The following is a 17,664-nucleotide window of genomic DNA, read 5'->3' on the forward strand; positions in this document are numbered from 1 at the left end:
TTCTGACTGTTTTCATTCCCAGTGGGGGATTTATCAAATTACCATACATTTATTCCTTATATGTGAGAATATTGACTTATCAAAAATAAAGGGGAGCCCTCGGCTCTATCTAGTTTAGCACGGTTATAAAAGAAGGGATTCAGACAGGCATTATAATATTGTGTCCTATGGCACCAAGCCCAGTAATCAGCAGATGGGGGGGGGGCATTGAACACAATCATCAACACATTTATCAGACGTGAAAATAATACAATAGGAAGAAAAAGAGATAAAATCAGAAAGCTGAAAATTCAAAGGTAAAACTATTTTGGTTTTACTGTTGGATGGAAATGGAGAGGAAGGTTATTGTGTCTTGCTCTCTGCACAGCGCAGGGTTTTCCTGGAGTGTCCACAGTTCATCAGAGGCCCTTAGACTTGAGCATCGCCAGAAGGAGAGTGAGCCAAACAGTGAGGACCTTTGAAAGCTTCTAGTGTGAGGAATGGCTAAAGATGTTGGGATGTTTAGCTTGAAGAACTCTAGGAATTTGACATCTGTCTTGACCCAGCATTTGACATCATAAAACTGGCTCATAACCATGCGTGCAGTCTGTCTTATTAGCCCCTACTTGAGAAAGCCGCAGCACAGAGAAGTTGAGTAACTTGCCCACAGTCACACAGCTAATCCTTCCTTTTGGAAGAGTACCACAGAGGAAAGATTGCTAACAAACAATTTCACACTAACAATGAAGAAATGAAATTTACTGTGATACTGTGCCTGCCCCCCACCTCTCTAATCCACTCACCTAGCTCCTGGTCTTTCCCTCAAGCATTACCTGTTGAACCTCACCTTAATCTCTTTTGTTTTTGAACTTGTAACTCCTCATAAGGGCTTCTCAATGAATATTGCTAGAATTGCTCATGTTTTAGTGGCCTCCGGTAATTAGAATGTACTTGAGATATGCATTTTTTTCCAAGTGAAAAAAATAATGTAGTGATTTTATACATATGAATCTTCTTGGCACATATACCTTCAAGACCTTATACCTGCTTTGGGGGATGAACTGGGTCATGAAGTAGGACAGAGGGGAATTTAACAGTGTCATGAAAGCAGCATTGCTTTGTTTAAGTAGAAGTTAGCAGCCCAGAAGCTTTGGTTCTTGGCACTTCTGAGCTTTTCCAAAAACAGTTCTTGAATCATCAATAAGTTACTGTTGCCCCAAGGAAAAAAAAGTACATTTAGTCAATCTACGTAAATGCCTATTTATTGTATTGCCATGTCTGGGGAAAAAAAGGAAAAAAAGGAAAGTAACAGTCGTTTTGCTCCAGAGAACGTTAATTATTTATCCTGATACAAACATAATTACCTGGCAGTTCATGGAAAACAAAAATGGGACATTAGAAAGAATGAAATAATTAAAATATATTGATAATGAGCACACACTGCTATATTGACCCAACGATGGTTAAGATATCAAAGATGTATGCTTCAAAAGGGTATTATTTTGTAATTAAAAAGAACTGTAGAAAAAGAAACTGACGACACGATAATTATACAGTGCATTCGGCATAGCTGTCAGTGGAAATGCCATTTAAGGAAAATAATACCATGTAAAAAGAAGTTAATGTGGAAAAAAAAAAAACTGAAAAGGAACTTGCTGTTGATACAAGTAGGATCAATTATACATGTCTGGAAGGCGATAGTTATTTATGATAAATTTTTAAATACTAGGCACTGGATAGAGTTACGTGATCAACATCTTGTTTTCGTTGGAGGTGGAAGGTTCATCATTTCCCATATTTATCATCGCTGACCTTTGCTTCCTAGATACTCGTCTATGGAAAATGTATTATGGCCATGATCACCATTCTGTTTTTTCTCAATCTTTAAATTTGACCTTCTTTGAGAGTGATAGTCCCTCATTAAGAGTGGATATGTCATTGCCCTCATCAAGCCGAGGAACGCAGTACTACTTATATTTTCAAAGGTGCAAATGCTTGATTTCATCAAACCACTGGGGAAGAAGAACTCGAAGCCTCTCTTGGCGCCCCTCAAGGCAAAAATTCTTTTGGTCTTTCAGCTTCCTTCCAGCTGGGTGGGCATCCTCTTTGTGGGAAGTAATTGCTACAAACTCAGAAGGAATGAGTGGTTTGGACCAACCAGTGTCTAGTCTTTTTGATGATTTTGAGATTAAGCCAGAATACTTTTTCTGGAGGGAAAACATCGAGACCTATAAGCAGCTAGCCACGTATACCAACAGTACTGACTGATCCCTTGAAACTGCATTAAAATGTTTAGAAATGAGTTTAGAGCATTCTAGGAATCCAGTAATAATTTTGCATAGTCATATTCATATTTGCTACTGCTTTAATCAAGGCACCGTATCGAGGTCAACTTATCCACTGAAACACAGAATGCATTTTCAACTATCCCTGGTCTCTGTGCTTCCACAAGTAAAGCCTTCCCTCTTCAAAAACAGCGAATCAGGTAATGTCTGGTTTTAAGATGGACCTCATGGAAGGCAGGCTGTTTTTAGAGGTGGAATTATGACCACCTATAGACTGGTAGGATTTAATTCAATCTGCTGAGCCCTACTGTTTTGAAGACTGACATGGTGTATCTTCCAAGTGGAGCCAATTCAATAATTACTTGAGTGTTGGCTGGGTACTAAACCTGATTAGGGTAGTGGGAGGCTTTAAGATTGGCCAGACCAGTAAGTGTAGGACCCAGCACAGACCCTCCAGCGTTCCCCCATACTTGGTACAAGCACTTTAGTTCCTTGCTAGGCTTTCAGTTCCTGGCACAGATACCCCAGTTGTATAGAGGACTTCCTTCCCACTCTGCAAATGCCAGGCTGCTCAATTCCCTCCCCTCAGGTACACTGCTCTGTCACAACTGTGACTTTATTTCTGCATTCCTTGGATGTTTTGTTACTGTTTCATAGACCGCCTCCCAATGTCTGTAGCAGATTGCACAGGAGGAAGCTGTGTTTCAGCTTCCACTCTGGGCACCTGGGTACAGAGTTAGCAATCAGTCCACATTTATTAAGGAAGGGAAGAAAGGACAAAAGGAAGGGAGAAGGAGAGGGATTAATAAAGTCAGGGAGATCACCCAGGGCATTGTTTCACCAACCGGGCAGCAGATTATCTAAAGGTATCTTATTGGGAGGAGAAAGACTTCCCTAAACCATCCCTCCCAAATTTAATAAAAATTCTGACAAAAATAGAATTCAGCATACTTCATATCCACTTACTTTCATGCCCAGACATGCAGGAACTCATGTCATTAAGATAACAAATGCCTTTCTCAGGAGAAAATGCTTTGATGATGCTTTTCCTCACATTTTCCTGATTGTTAAAGAAGTGTATGTTCAATGTCAAACATTTGGAAAATACATAAAAACAAGAAGATGAAAATTAAAATAGGTCATAATCCTACTACCCAGGAAGAGTTATTCTGAATGTTGGTATTTTTCTTTTTTCAGGTTTTTCCACCTCTGTCTATGTCCTATTCCTAGTTGAGACTGCATAGTATATACGAAATTTTGATTTTTTTCCACTTAGCGTAATGACATAATTTTACCCTGTCAATGCTTACTTAATCAGTCCTCTGTTAATGATCATGAATATTGTTTCCATTTTTCACCATTATAAATAATGCTGCAACGAACTTATTGATAAAAACAGGATAAAAAAGATTTCCAAGAAACCCAGCCTTTTATCGTTGTGTGTGCATTCAGTCAGGTAAAAGTGACTGTTCATCCTTCAACTTTAAATTTTCCAGAAAAAAAAAAAAAACGAAATATCAAAAAATAAAAAAGAATTAATAATCAAAACCAGAAAAGTTTTGCCTAACATAGCACGTGTTGTCTCAAATGCAACACTTGAAATGTATTTGGTCTCTCTTCATACTGCTCAACTGCATCGTCTCAGCCAAACAGTGCAATGCAATACTTAGTGAAAAGCAGTCCTGCTTTGTGTGTGATGTAGAGGTATAACTTTCTTTTCACTGGGATTGGTTTTGTTCCTGTGTTTCAGGTGAGTTTTGTTGTGAGGAATAACTGGAGAAAAGCAGGCGTGAAAATGTGACATTTTTCCCCCACAGCCCAGAAACGGACCCCTATGACTGCCCCTCCAGGAGATTTTTTTCCAGGAGTTCTATGCCCCACCTGCTTCCTCCAGTCAGACATAACACCCAAACATCATGGTCTCAAATGGCTATTTTGTTTCTCTTGCAAATCTGCCCCAAAGTGGATTGTATAGCCCGAGCTGATGGTCATAAATAAGTTGAGGGTTCATAAATGTTGTAAAAGCATCTTTGAAATGCACAAACCAGAACGCTGGCGTTGAAACGGACGCTGGAGCGGGGGTGGAAAGCTCTGAGCCCTGGGTAGCGTTTTTGACCCCAGCTGGTCAAATACAACAGGAATTTGCCTGTGGTGCTCATGGAGAATGAAATATGGATAGTTTATATTACAGTAGGTTACCGTAGATAGGTTTCTCTGATCGTGACTCTCATATGCCCTACAGCTGTGTAACAAAGACAGGTACAAATAAACTCGGGTTATGCATGTGTATGGCTTCCTCGTTCTGTTTATTTGGGTGAACTTTGGGGCCCCCAAGCCCTTCGGAAGCTCCAGTATCCTGCTTTTACTTAAAGTCAGTGTTTCTCCAGGTCGTGAGAAGGAGGCTTTGCTTGCCCTTGAAACCTGCCTGGTTTTTGAGAAAGAACGCGTTTAGAGAAGACCGAGGGCCCAGCATCTCAGTGATTAATCAGGAAACCAGATTTGAAAAGGACGAAAGCTCCCCGGGACTTGAAAGTCTCTCTTCAGTGTTTCTTAACAAATGCTCAGTGAAAACCAAAACCAAAACCAGAAAAAAAAAAAAAAAAAAAAAAAACCCACGTCTACGCTTGTCCCCATCCCCATTCCATGCGTAAAGGGAGAAGCTCAGGGAAATTGGCGAGAAATCATTGCTTTCACTGTCACCACTCCTTCCCCCGCCTCGTGATCGCTACTGAAAAGTTGAACAGGAGAGGCTTAAAGCCTGAACCCCAAACTTTCTACCCCGAATCGCAATAATTCATTCCCCTCAAAACATCACGCGTGAAGACCCGAGGCCAAAAGAAAAGACTAAAAAAGACAACTGCATGATCCCGGTCGTACTTAGTTTCGCAAACACCTCTGTAACCTAATTAGGTTTTCGTTAAGGTGTTTCCGGGGAATCTTTTGAAAAGCCTAGGAAACGTCCTTCCCTCCGCAGAGTTAGACGTGGATCGCCGAAGGTGATTTTTTTTTTTTCCCCGACACATCCCGCCCATTAGGGGGACACAATTTGTCTTTGTGTCAGAAGGAACCCCTTGCACAAGCCGGGGCGAGGTGTGGACCAGCAGCACACGCTTGCCTGGAGTCTTACCTGGAGACATGGCTGTGCTTCTGTTACACAGGCTTCAGCTGTATAAATACACCGTGCCATCTGCACATGGCAGGGGAATTGAGCCCGTGGAAGCTCAAGACCTGTGTCAGTGTTTTCACAGAAGGACTGTTTATGAACAGATGTTACGTGGTGTTTTTCACAGAAAATGGACCCTGGAGAGCCCAAATGCCTATCAATTACCGAGGTATTATGTACAACAGCAATTGTTAACCTTGAGAATGATTCTTTTAAAGTTCTCGGCCAAATATTTTCGGCTGTGACCACTTTTCTCTGTGTCAAGTGCAAGACTCAACCTTGTGTCTTATGCAAAGTACCCGCCGTAAGGGTCTTGGGAGAGCGCGGTTTTTCTCCCAAACCAGACAGGCTCCGTGCTAAAGATGCTTTCACGATCAGAAAGCCTTGCCTGGTGTATCTATGAACCGCTGCGGTCTTCTCTTTTCTCTCTTCTGGTAGGAGAGGGAAAAAAAAAAAAAAAGGAAGAAAGAAAAGAAAACCACAGAATTGAAAGGCCCCTTAGATTTTCTTTTTATCAAGTTTTCTCTGCCTTTTCCGTGCCCGGTGAAGAAGATATTTAAATTGTTCTAAATGTTAATTATGCCCCGGACAGTTAGGCATTCAGGGTTCTACAAAATAAATTATTTTCTATAGCGTGCTTCCTGGATTAAATCTCAAACACCTACCGTGAGCGGAAGGTCCAGAACGCTATAGACACAGTGTGCCAGAGATGGAATTATCTCCGACAGCAACACCAAAAGCATCGAGGCCCCTTTGTGACCTGTTGACAGACACCATGTTTTGCATAATATATATATTTTCATTTTCCCTTAGCTTTCTTATTATTTATTCAATAAATCCTTTTTTCTTGCTGACAGCAGTTGTATTTATAAAGCTAAATCCAACACAGCAAAATGTTCATCACTTTATAAACTAAATGCTAATGTTTTATTTATGTGCAATGAAGAGAGAAAAAAAGAACTGAATTGATGTTTACCTAACAAGCGGCACCAAAGTGCAGTACCATAATAGTAGAGTTCATAAGCATTCTGGCTTGTAATTTTGGGTGTCAACATTTGAATTGCAGAAAGAGTTTATGCAGACATAGCACGTACCCAAGTGCAGTTTAGATCCACATCTATAAAAATAACATCTGTTTAAGCATACATTACATTTAAAAATAACTGTACAGTGATCAGCTGGTTAAGTACAGTTAACCAGATGTCGTTTTAAAGGGCCAGATGGAACCACGAAACTAAGATTGAAAAATTAAAAAATACTGTGAAAGGTCAAACCAATTAAGCAACCTGTTTTGTTGGCATGTAACAGTTAAAAAGTAAGTGAAACTACTTAAGGAGTGAGCAGCGCGAAGATGTGCCAGGGAAAAACCAGGTCCTGCCCCTCCGAGGACCAAGGAAACTCCTCCGAATGGAGCTGCTCACTCACTTACTGGAATTCAAAGGAACTCAGCCCGGCAGCGCAAATGGCGAATTTTCCTTGCTGTGATCCTGAAGTGCCTGAGCCATCTTTTCAGTGTATGTTTTCTAACAAAAATGAAACTTCGGGTAGGAAGTCACAGGATACAAATCAATTTTCCAAACACACGCCCTCCCCTCGGGGTCAGCGTTTCTAAACGGCCAGTGGGCCATTTCGTCCTTGAGACTGAACATGTTAATATAGGGCTTGCTACATCTGACCCTTAAGAGTGAGCAATCAGATACCATTCTAGAAAGCTCAAATAAAATCTTTTTTTCTTTTTCTCGTCCCAGATATCTCATAGGAGGAAAGGATGCGGCAAATATTTACGGACTATCTGCAATGAGGCAGGCTCTGCTACAAACATGCTCACGTGTATCCGGGGTCACAAATGGAGGCTCCCAGGGCTGATGCGGCCTGCAGATGTGTTTTGTTTGGCCTGCACCGTGCTTCAAGTTTGAATTAATGGCCAACGTCTAAAAATTGGGAGGCTTCACATAAAAGTCCGGATTTCCAGCTTCCCGGAAAAATCTGGCAACGCCAAGTCCCCATTTTTTTTTTTTCCATTGCAAAAACTGGCTACAGGCAAGTAGGAACAGCTGCCCCTTTTGATGGACACAGAGTCCCGACATTTATTACCGGGCCTGCCACTCCCTACAAAGGAGGGAACCTCAGCTACCTCCCACTGATTTAAACCCAGCCCGCTGTATTCATTCGCAGGACCCATCCGGCTTCCGTTTGAGTTTTCCACCCTAGCATTCATCCCCTTGAATTCCAACAGCGTATATACGAAGCGAGTGTTGTTTGGGTACTGCTGTTTTCTTTTGGTAACAGGAAATGGGGCAAGAACCCTATTGACTCACTTGAATCGTACGGTTGGTACCTGGCAGAGGCGGGCTTCCAGAGTGAGTCTCTTGATTCTAACGTTCGCTCTCCAACATTGCACATCTTCGTGTAGCCAAAGCACTGTAATTCTCAGCCTCAGTCCTCCACGTGGCAGCAGACATCACTCACGTGCCGTGAAATAACTTGGACTATTAGGAAACAGTTGTTGAGCCCTCACTATAGACCTTCTAGACATGGTTTCTGTCCACACATGATGAACTGTGGGGCTGAGAGTCAACATACCAGAACCACTATCAAAAAGCACCAGAGTGACAGAGGGGTCCCTTCTCTCCAATATGTGTCAGTCTGTTGCCTTTCCCTGGGGAAGTTTCTGGAGGTGAGGAGGAGTGTGAGTCTGCATTTGACCTCGGTGGGGGAAAGCTATAGCTAAGAAGGAAAACAAAAAACAAAAAACATGATGTCCTGTGCCATAATTTACTTGTTTTTGTTTTTGTCTTTTTTTTTTTTTTTTTTGAGAGAGACTATGAATAGGAGAGAGGGGCAGAGGGGGAGAAAGAGAGAGAGAGAATCCCAAGCAGGCCCCATGCTGTCAGCACAGAGCCTAACATGGGGCTCAATCTCATGACCCAAGAGATCGTGACCTGAGCCATCCAGACACCCCCAAATATTTCTTTCTATAGGGATCCCTTTGCACACTTAAAAAGTAAGGTGATATTCAGAGCAGTTTGAAGTCACTATGGTCTCATTTGAGCGTAATTATTATTTTCCTGGAGGTGAAGTGCCTTATATGGGAATGAGATGGAGAATACATTTAAGGGAAAGACAAATCATGAGGACTGAAACGTAAAAGGTTCCACCTAACCTTTCCTTCACCCAACATAGAAGCCATTATTCAATAGAAATAACGCTCATCTTAAAAACAAAACAAAACTGTAGAACACCTATGTTAACAGGACACACTTATGGTACTGTTGAGTAAGAACCCATATTATTGGACGCGACTCAAAAGCAACAAGAATATCCCAGAAGACACTTTGTACCAAGCATTTTAAGTATCATGAGTAAGTGATTGCTGGTGGTGAATATGTTGGGGTCAGTGCTGGGAAGAACTGACTCAGAAACCATCCAGGAGTAGCATTTTCTTGCCAGGAAAGAAAGGAAAAAAGAGAGAAAGAGAGAGAAAGGGGAATAAAAAAGAAGAAGAAAAAAAAAAAAAAAAAAGAGCCGGTTTGAGGCAGGAGAGAAGAGAAGGGATTAGAAAGGGCCAGTTAGAAAGAGCAGAAAATCTGCAATGAAACATCACCAATACCAAAGGCTTCCTATTCTGAATCCACTCCCTCCTCCTCAGTTAAATGAACTGTTAAAAGACCCAAACCAAAGCGGCAGCCACCGAGCCAACAATAACTTGGGAAGATAGAGCAGATGGCTCCACCTCTCCATCTGATTGCAGCACATCCATAACCTCCCCTTAGCTCACTCCCGCAGCAACAGAGGAGGACAGGCGTGTGAACGGCTGACGCTCACAAGAGGAGGCCGAAAAAACCCAGCTCAGACTTCAGAGCTCAGGCTGCAATTATAGGCCTGGTAGTGATGCCTGTGTCGACTGCTCGTTTTTCTGATTTTCAAAAATAGACTTGGGGTCTGGGTGGCTCAATCGGTTAAGGGTCCATCTCTTAATTTTGGCTCAGGTCATGATCTCACGATTCGTGAGATCAAGCCTTATGTCGGGCTCCACGCCGACCATGCAGAGCCTGCTTGGGATTCTCTCCTTCCCTTTCTCTCTGCCTCTTCCCTGCTTGTGTGCTTTCTCTCTCTCTTTCAAAAATTAATAAATAAACTTTAAAAAACGGACTTACGAGAAAGCCGTCTTTCTTGATAAAATTCGCAACTTGCTGGTGAGCCCTCAAACACAGCTATACGGCCCATGGAAAGTTCTGCTTTCGTACTTGAAAACATACATCACACATTCCTTAGGCTGTACCAAGTGAAATCCAGTGAAGGAGAAAAACATCTGTACTTCTTTTTTTTTTTAATTTTTTTAAATATTTATTTATTTTTGAGACAGAGAGAGACAGAGCATGAACAGGGGAGGGGCAGAGAGAGAGGGAGACACAGAATCGGAAACAGGCTCCAGGCTCTGAGCTGTCAGCACAGAGCCCGATGCGGGGCTTGAACTCACGGACCATGAGATCATGACCTGAGCCGAAGTCGGACGCTTAACCGACCGAGCCACCCAGGCGCCCCAAAACATCTGCACTTCTTAACTGTCATGAATCCCTGAGCTATTGTCGTAATTATTTGGTGTCAAATATAAAGAGGAAGACAGTCTTCTGACCAAATCGTTGTCGAGATACTAGTTAAAAATACCACTGCTTTCCAAAGCCACGCAACGTGAACAGCACATATCTATCTTCTCCAGTGGTGGTGGTAGAGATAGGCAAGCTCGTGTGGTTGGATTTGGGATAGCCAAAGGCTTTAAGCAGGGTCACCCAAAACAGTAGGTGAGCCCTACACTCACTTCAGAATGTTGAGTGAGGTCAGGTTCCAGTTATTTATCTCCGGGCAACATTCTGGCCATCAGCTTAAAATGCTGCCCCTCAGGGCATTGAAGAGGAAATGAAGAAGATTTTCAGGAAGAAAAAAACCACAATGGGTCAGATGTGTACGACTCTTGAGACCAGGAATTGAAACTAGAAGAAGCCCTAAAATGCAAGTAGGAAATCCAAAGGAGGGAAGCAAGTCTGATAGCAGTTAATCGACAATGAGAGGCAGTAAATGGCAACCAACATTCAATGTCAAGGACAGCTTTAAAAAGTGGTGGGAATGATGGCTCAATAGATAGAGAAAGGTCACCTGATGACCTTGACCACTCCATCCAGGGGGTCCGATATTACGAGGTCCTCTCTTTTCTCAGAGGAAGACAGAACTCTTTGTATGGAATCTCCTGAATTTCAATTGTTGCCAACTAATTATTTTTTAACTTTAACACTGAGGAGAAAAAACAAGTACATCCGTATGCTAAGTGCAGCTTGGGAGCTGTGAGTTTCGCTCTTGCGGTCATATTTAGGATACTTGGCTTACTTACCTCTACATGTGTGTACAAAACTATTAGAGAACACAGCCCTGAATTTGACAATAAGAGGACACAGGTTTGTTTAAGCCTCAGCTTTGGATGGTATTGGTCACATGCCCTTGGCCAACCCCATTGTTCATCTAAGCATCTGCCTCCTCCTGTATGTAATAAGCAGTTACTTGTGTGTTACACTCAGGAAGACTTAAAAACCCCCTTTGCCCACACCCCCAACCTCGACAATGCCAGGTAAATCTCTTATTTGTAAAACCTTTTATTCTGTAATTAGAATACTACGTTTAAAGGTAGGGGGCGCCTGGGTGGCGCAGTCAGTTAAGCGTCCGACTTCAACCAGGTCACCATCTCACAGTCCGTGAGTTCGAGCCCCGCGTCGGGCTCTGGACTGATGGCTCAGAGCCTGGAGCCTGTTTCCAATTCTGTGTCTCCCTCTCTCTCTGCCCCTCCCCCGTTCATGCTCTGTCTCTCTCTGTCCCAAAAATAAATAAACGTTGAAAAAAAAAATTTAAAGGTAAATATATTCCTAGGAAAGGCTAGGAGGCAACTTAAATTCTCACTAAGTTGCAAATATCTCACAGAAGCCCTACAAATGGTTTTAATGAGAAGAAAAGATATAGTAGGTGGCTGAAGATGACAGAGAGTGACACCAGAGGGCTATGGAAAGGGACTTTGGGGGCCCTGAAAAATCAGGCCAAACTTATTTCTCAAGGTACCTTAAAGCAGAGTCTCCCTAAAAGCTGTACGGACTACTAATTCCCTGGGAATCAGTGTTCTAGGAACATCAGCATCTGAGAGCTAGGTTAAGTGAACAGCCTGATTACGGGACTTTTCAGAACCTTTGGTTTTGCTTCTGAGCCCTGCATATCTGTAAAAGGGCCATACAGCATGCTGTATTCTTAAACCTTTGACCAAAGAACATTTTTTTCTTTCTTTTTAGGGAGCACCAAATACACCTCTTCAGAAACATGGAACCATAGTAAGGAGGAGGTTGTAATGACTTTTACTCACTCTTAGTCTCCAAACCTATTTTACTTTTTTTTTTTTTTTTTTTTTTTTTTTTTTTAGGAATGTCTACTTTTTTTGTATGTGAGACAAAAAAAAAAAAAAGGCATGCGTTAAATATTTTGGTTGTGTTCTTTCCAAGTATCTGGAATCAACATCAGTGTAAACTTTGTAAGTTCAAAATTTTCTCATCAGTCGTGTCTTTATGCTTGAGTCCTAGCAAGAAATGCCTTTATTTTTGTTTTTTAATCCTATTTTACCAAGACTACACTTACTGGATTAAAGATATTAATAATATTTCTAAAAATAATAATTCATGCCAAAGCCTTGAGCTGGGACTCCGAACACATTGCCCTTACAAGGCTTCCCACGAATTATGGCAGGATTTATGAATTTAGACTTAATATAAATTTGAATTGCTTCTTCAAAGAAAGCGCATCGCTATTATTTTTCACTGTTGGTTTTTACACAAAGCAAGTTCCTGGTCACAAGACGGTACGATAAATATTTAAAAATTTGAATATCTGACTTTGAGGCTAATACGGACTTCAGGTCTCATTTTGAATATTATCACCAATGAACATTCTAATGTGCTAGCATTGTTGATCATCATGGTCATAATTTTGTTGAGGATTCCTAAAACTGTGGTTATTGACATCTGAGTCTTAATTTTCCCCTTTAATTTAACTGTTTTTTCAAGTAGGAAATCCCAAGTAAAACAATTTTTAGAAATATGGTCAGAATTTTTTCTGCCTCCCGTCTTACAGCTTTTCCTAAACAGTCTTCTGCTGTAGTGCCTCAATTGTTTTTACTGTAATTGTTTCATTTGATTTGATGGGTATGCACATAATTACATTATTCATTCATCCACAAGTACCTGGCATTTGTTCACACTTCTACTTTTCCCCTGTTTGTTTGGCACATGTGAGGCTTTCCGTGTTTGAAAATACATTGCGTGAGAGATGTGTGTGAAAGGTATTTCATTAAAGTAACTTGTTTAGTTTTCGATTTGTCTGATTTACCACGCTCCCCTCTCCAGGAAAAAGAGGCTGAATTTATGTGGGCTTTTTATTAGGTCTCGTGTCATTGTAATCCTTTTCTTTCAATCATAATTTTTCCATAGACATGAAAGATTTCGGCAAAACATGCTGAACAGAGAATTCACTGTGAAACACGGGTAGCTTTTTCAAAACCTAAAACAGTAAGAGTACCCTGAGAATAGAACAAAAGAAATTAAAACGCTAGATATGCCACAGTTGTCTCATGCAGCAGTTAGAAATTTAATTATTTTATCTCGTAGAATAATGTGCCCTTCAGAAATCATTTTGGACTAGATGTTTCAAACCAATGATCTGTAGTTAATTATCTTTAATAACTGTTGCACATTATGGTTAGATCTATGTTTTTGCTAAACCAATTAATAATATCTTCATTAGTATAAAGACAAGGTAGCAGGATCCTTTCATTTTTCACATTGAAAGAGTAGATATTTTAAACACTGTAATTTACTTTAGCCATACATTTCCAATGATATGACTAATTAATGAAACTTCAAAGACATAACTTCCAAAAAGCTACTTATTTTAAAGTCGTTGTTGAACATTTAATGACATTAGGTTGGGGGCACTGCTGACGCCCTAACTACCCATGGCCTGGAATTGAGTAAACCCATTTAAACTACCAAAACGTTTAATGTTTAAAAAAGAGAGAAAATTAATCGAATATTGTCTCTTTCAAAGACCTGTTGATGACACAAGAAAACATAAAAAGAATGGAGGGCCTCTCTTTCTCTCAGTGGTTGTTAACGACCGCGGGACAAAAATACCTCGTTTTGAGTTCAGAACACTGATGAACCCCCAGGATTTGTACGGATTGCAGCGAAAGGAGGCGAGCTGAGAGGGGTAGTGGCTCAATTCCTGGGAGGCTGGCCTCTCCCTTTCCTTTGAAGTCCCATTGACGCTCACATAAGGGGTGACCACAGCAAGGAAACGTTCACCATCGTTCACTAAGGCCCTTGCTCGGATCTGACCTTGCAGTCCTAAAATCTGATCAGCTGCGCAGCTCACGTAGATCCATTATCAAGAGGGCTGGGCCAAACTCTAGAATCCACTGTCTCGCTGAGTATGTGCAGGCAGAATTTGGAGGCAGGGGTTGGGGAGGCAGTTGCTGCAGGTGGCCTGTTTGGGTTGCCTTGGAACATGTCAGTCCAAAGCTAGTTCAAAGGTCAGAAACGGGATTTTTGAAATATTATTTAACATGTACCTCAACACCCTTAGAAGGGCTTGGTGATAGGGAGCTATGGTTGGGAATATCTAAGACAGCAAAAACTCAGTTTATTTACACCTCCACCTGGTTGGAAAAAAAAAAAAAATTACCCGAGGGGACGGTTAGGAATGTGCCCGTTAGAAGGAAATAAAGAGAGAACTTGAAAGGAATGACAGGACAGTTGAATGTGAGGGAATTCTAGGTTTGTTAGGCTATCGAATGCATATTAAATGTCACTTGCAGCAGCAGAGGTGGGCCTGAATCTGGCTGTGTGGCGCCTGGCCGGCCAAAGCAGGGAGGGCCTTGCATCCTGCGAAACCCGTTCACCGGAAAGCGGGAAGCTCTGTTTCTCCTGTATAATCACACCAAATATATTTGATTTTCTGTTAATGACCCAAAGAACAGAATTAACGAGAGAAGAGGAACATTTCTATCCTTCTGGGATATACATTCTTCTGTCTGTTGCTATAGGAATATAACCTCTCTCATACTGGCTTACACCGAGTAGCATAGACTTCTTAAAAGGTACAGCTGGGAAATGAGTCGTTCAATAATTTCCTATGTGCTAGGACTAAAATCTTAGGGGGTTATATGGGGTGGGGGGGTCATAATTACAAGAAGGTAGTTTAGTCAGACTGATTTTTAATGTTTGCTTATTTTTGAGAGAAAGAGGTTGCCTGCATGAGTGGGGGAGGGCAGAGAGCAAGGGGGACAGAGGGTCTGAAGCAGCCTCTACGGGGCTCAAACTCACCAACCATGAGACCTTGACCTGAGCCGATTGAGTCACCCAGGTGTCCCCATTGGGACTGATTTTCAAGGCCGCCAATTGACCGGCCTTACTTCTGGCCAGCTCCAAAAGAACTTCCACAAGTAAAACCTTTATATATTCCTACATTGGGCATTGCCAGACTACTTACCCACTGGGGGGTAAAAAAGCACATAAAACCCAAAATTGTATAATTCCATGTAAAAGTTGGGTGAAATAGGGGCATCTGGGTGGCTCAGTCGGTTAAGCGTCCGACTTCGGCTCAGGTCATGATCTCACAGTTTGTGAGTCCGAGCTCCGCGCCGGGCTCTGGGCTGACAGCTCAGAGCCTGGAGCCTGCTTCAGATTCTGTGTCTCCCCCTCTCTCTACCCCTCCCCTCTTCTCACACTCTGTGTCTCTCTGTCTCTCAATAATAAATAAACGTTAAAAAAATTTTTTAAATAAATAAGTAAAAGTTGGGTGAAATCAGTTGTAGGAATGAATCTGCTTGTTGTTGATCTGATAATTGAAGGCAGTAAGCCGGGAGTCCTTGTTGCCATATCGCGGCAAATGAGGAGAAAGAGAGAGTTTCATAACAAGAATGAAAACATTCTTATAATGAAAAGAATGAAAACATTTATAATCTCTGCACGTGTTGAAAGTCATTCCCTCTACAGCAGCCTGCGCGATCATGACATATTCAGATCTGGTCGTGTCACTCCCAAATTAAAATCCAACAATGGCTTCCCATTGCCTGTAAGATAAAATACCAACATTTAGCCTCGATGTCAAGGTCCTCCAGGATGTGTTGCACCACCACAGAGTCATCGCTGGGATGAACACTCTGGCATGTGTTCTTTGCCTTGAATCCTACTCTCTCTTAACTCGGAGATTTGAAACCCAGTTAATCCTGACTCATCTGTGTGATCTCAAAAGTCCCTTCCTCAGGGACATTATCTCTGACCACTTGCCCTACTTGCCTACCTTAGATCTGTCCTTCATGTGTTCTCATAGTCTGTTTACTAATTATTCTCTTTTAAAATGTTCTTCAGGGCAGCCGGATGGCTCAATCAGTTACGCATCCACCTTCGGCTCAGGTCGTGATCTCATAGTTCATGCATTTAAGCCCCACATTGGGCTCTGCACCAATGGAGTGGAGCCCGCTTGGGATATTCGTTCATTCTCTCTCTCTCTCTCTCTCTCTCCCCCTTGTCTCCCTCTTCCCCACTCACTTGCTCTCTCTCTCTCTCTCTCAAAATAAATACATAAACTTAAGAAAATATTCTTCAAATTTGTAATTATTCCTTGACCCTCTCCTGACATTTTTGCTGTGAGGGTAGAGAGTGTGTTGATTTCCTCATTTTGCAGGGACTCAAACAGTGCCCGGTACATGGTAGGACTCCATAAACATTCAGTAAATGAACAGATGTCCCAACTAGCGTGTCAAAATTTTGGGGGACTCTCTCTGGTAAGATGTATTGAAACACCATTGAATAGAGGGACGTAATGAGGTTATAGTTCAATAGACTTGATTTATGGACTTTGGATAAGATAACATACATGTTACTTTATTAGGGATAAACATAAACTATGGCATGATTTTCCACCATTACTATAATCCCAACTAATCAAGGTACATCATCAATCTGAATATGCCAAACACCCTTCTCCATAAGCTGAAAGCTGCAAATGGAAAAATCTCCCTACATTACTAAATGAAAAACACAAAGCCTTAGCATTTTGGTCATTCACTAATCATTTCAGAAAAAAAGGACTTCCTCAAGGCATGACGTTTCATACTTCCCCTTTGCTCTATTCTGCAACTGCTTTGTGAAAAATTACAATAAAAAAAGTCACTCTCCATTTGCAAATAGCTTTTAAAACCAGAGCTCTCTCCTGGGACTATGATCCTAATAGGATAGAGACAAGGCTAAGTTGCTGAATGCTGCTGGTCATTATTCTTTTGTTTCAACTCAAAGAAAACATGCACAAATCTCATAACTAGACTCCCGGGCATGTGTTTTTGCTTACTGCCTAATGTGGTTCTAATCACGCAAACATTCCAGCTAAGTAATGATGACACATCTACAGTTATAGATATTAGAAGCTTACGCAAGGGAAACGTTTTGGGAAACACAAAGGAAAAATACAATAAACGTTTTATTTAGATTTTCTTGTTGCCAATCATATTTAAACTTATGCTGGCCTGTGTTCGCATAAAAAAAATTGGACTCTAAAAAAATAGAAACTAAAGTGGAATTCTAGGAGTATGTGCTTGAGAAGTAGCCTTGAAATGTACTTGATTCAGAGTTAAGTCCTTCCTTTGTGGATACACTTGATAAATTGGAGAATAATTTTTTCTTTTGGAATTCTTTTTAGCTATATCATTCATTGCTGTATCTCAAACATGTGTCAATGATATATTCCTTGTGTAAAAATAGGAAAATATACATACTCCGTTTCTTCTTGGTTTTGTTTCATTTAAAAGAGAGTTGGAAGGCAGCCCTGCGAGGGATTAACTCCAATTGAGACTCCATTATACAAGGGGAGCGTATTAGATTTTGGTTGGTTGCGTTTCTCCTTTTGGCTACAGCTCCTACATTTTACCCCTCTCATTCACAGCCACATGGTTTGGGTGAAAGTGTTCCTGGTCTTGGGGAATGCTTATGCCGGTCAGAATATATTTTTGCTAGGACAGAGTATTTGCTAAAAGGACGAGCCTATGACCCTATTGGGCCCATGAGACCTGACTTCACTGTTTGCAGACCTTGTTGCTGCCAAGAGTGGAGGCTCACCTGAAGATGATATCATCATATGGAAGACAGGAGAGCTGAC

The 17,664-nt window shown here is 41.4% G+C and overlaps 1 long non-coding RNA gene across 1 annotated transcript; it reads left to right on the forward strand.

The window, feature by feature from the left end:
* Nucleotides 1-10,302: 10,302 nt before the first annotated feature.
* On the forward strand, nt 10,303-12,822 carry LOC123607594. Its single transcript, XR_006716793.1, has 2 exons — nt 10,303-11,047; nt 11,754-12,822. It is a non-coding gene; the product is annotated as an uncharacterized LOC123607594 (long non-coding RNA).
* Nucleotides 12,823-17,664: the final 4,842 nt, after the last annotated feature.

Source organism: Leopardus geoffroyi, chromosome A2, assembly GCF_018350155.1.
Source record: "Leopardus geoffroyi isolate Oge1 chromosome A2, O.geoffroyi_Oge1_pat1.0, whole genome shotgun sequence".
Lineage (NCBI taxonomy): Eukaryota > Metazoa > Chordata > Mammalia > Carnivora > Felidae > Leopardus > Leopardus geoffroyi.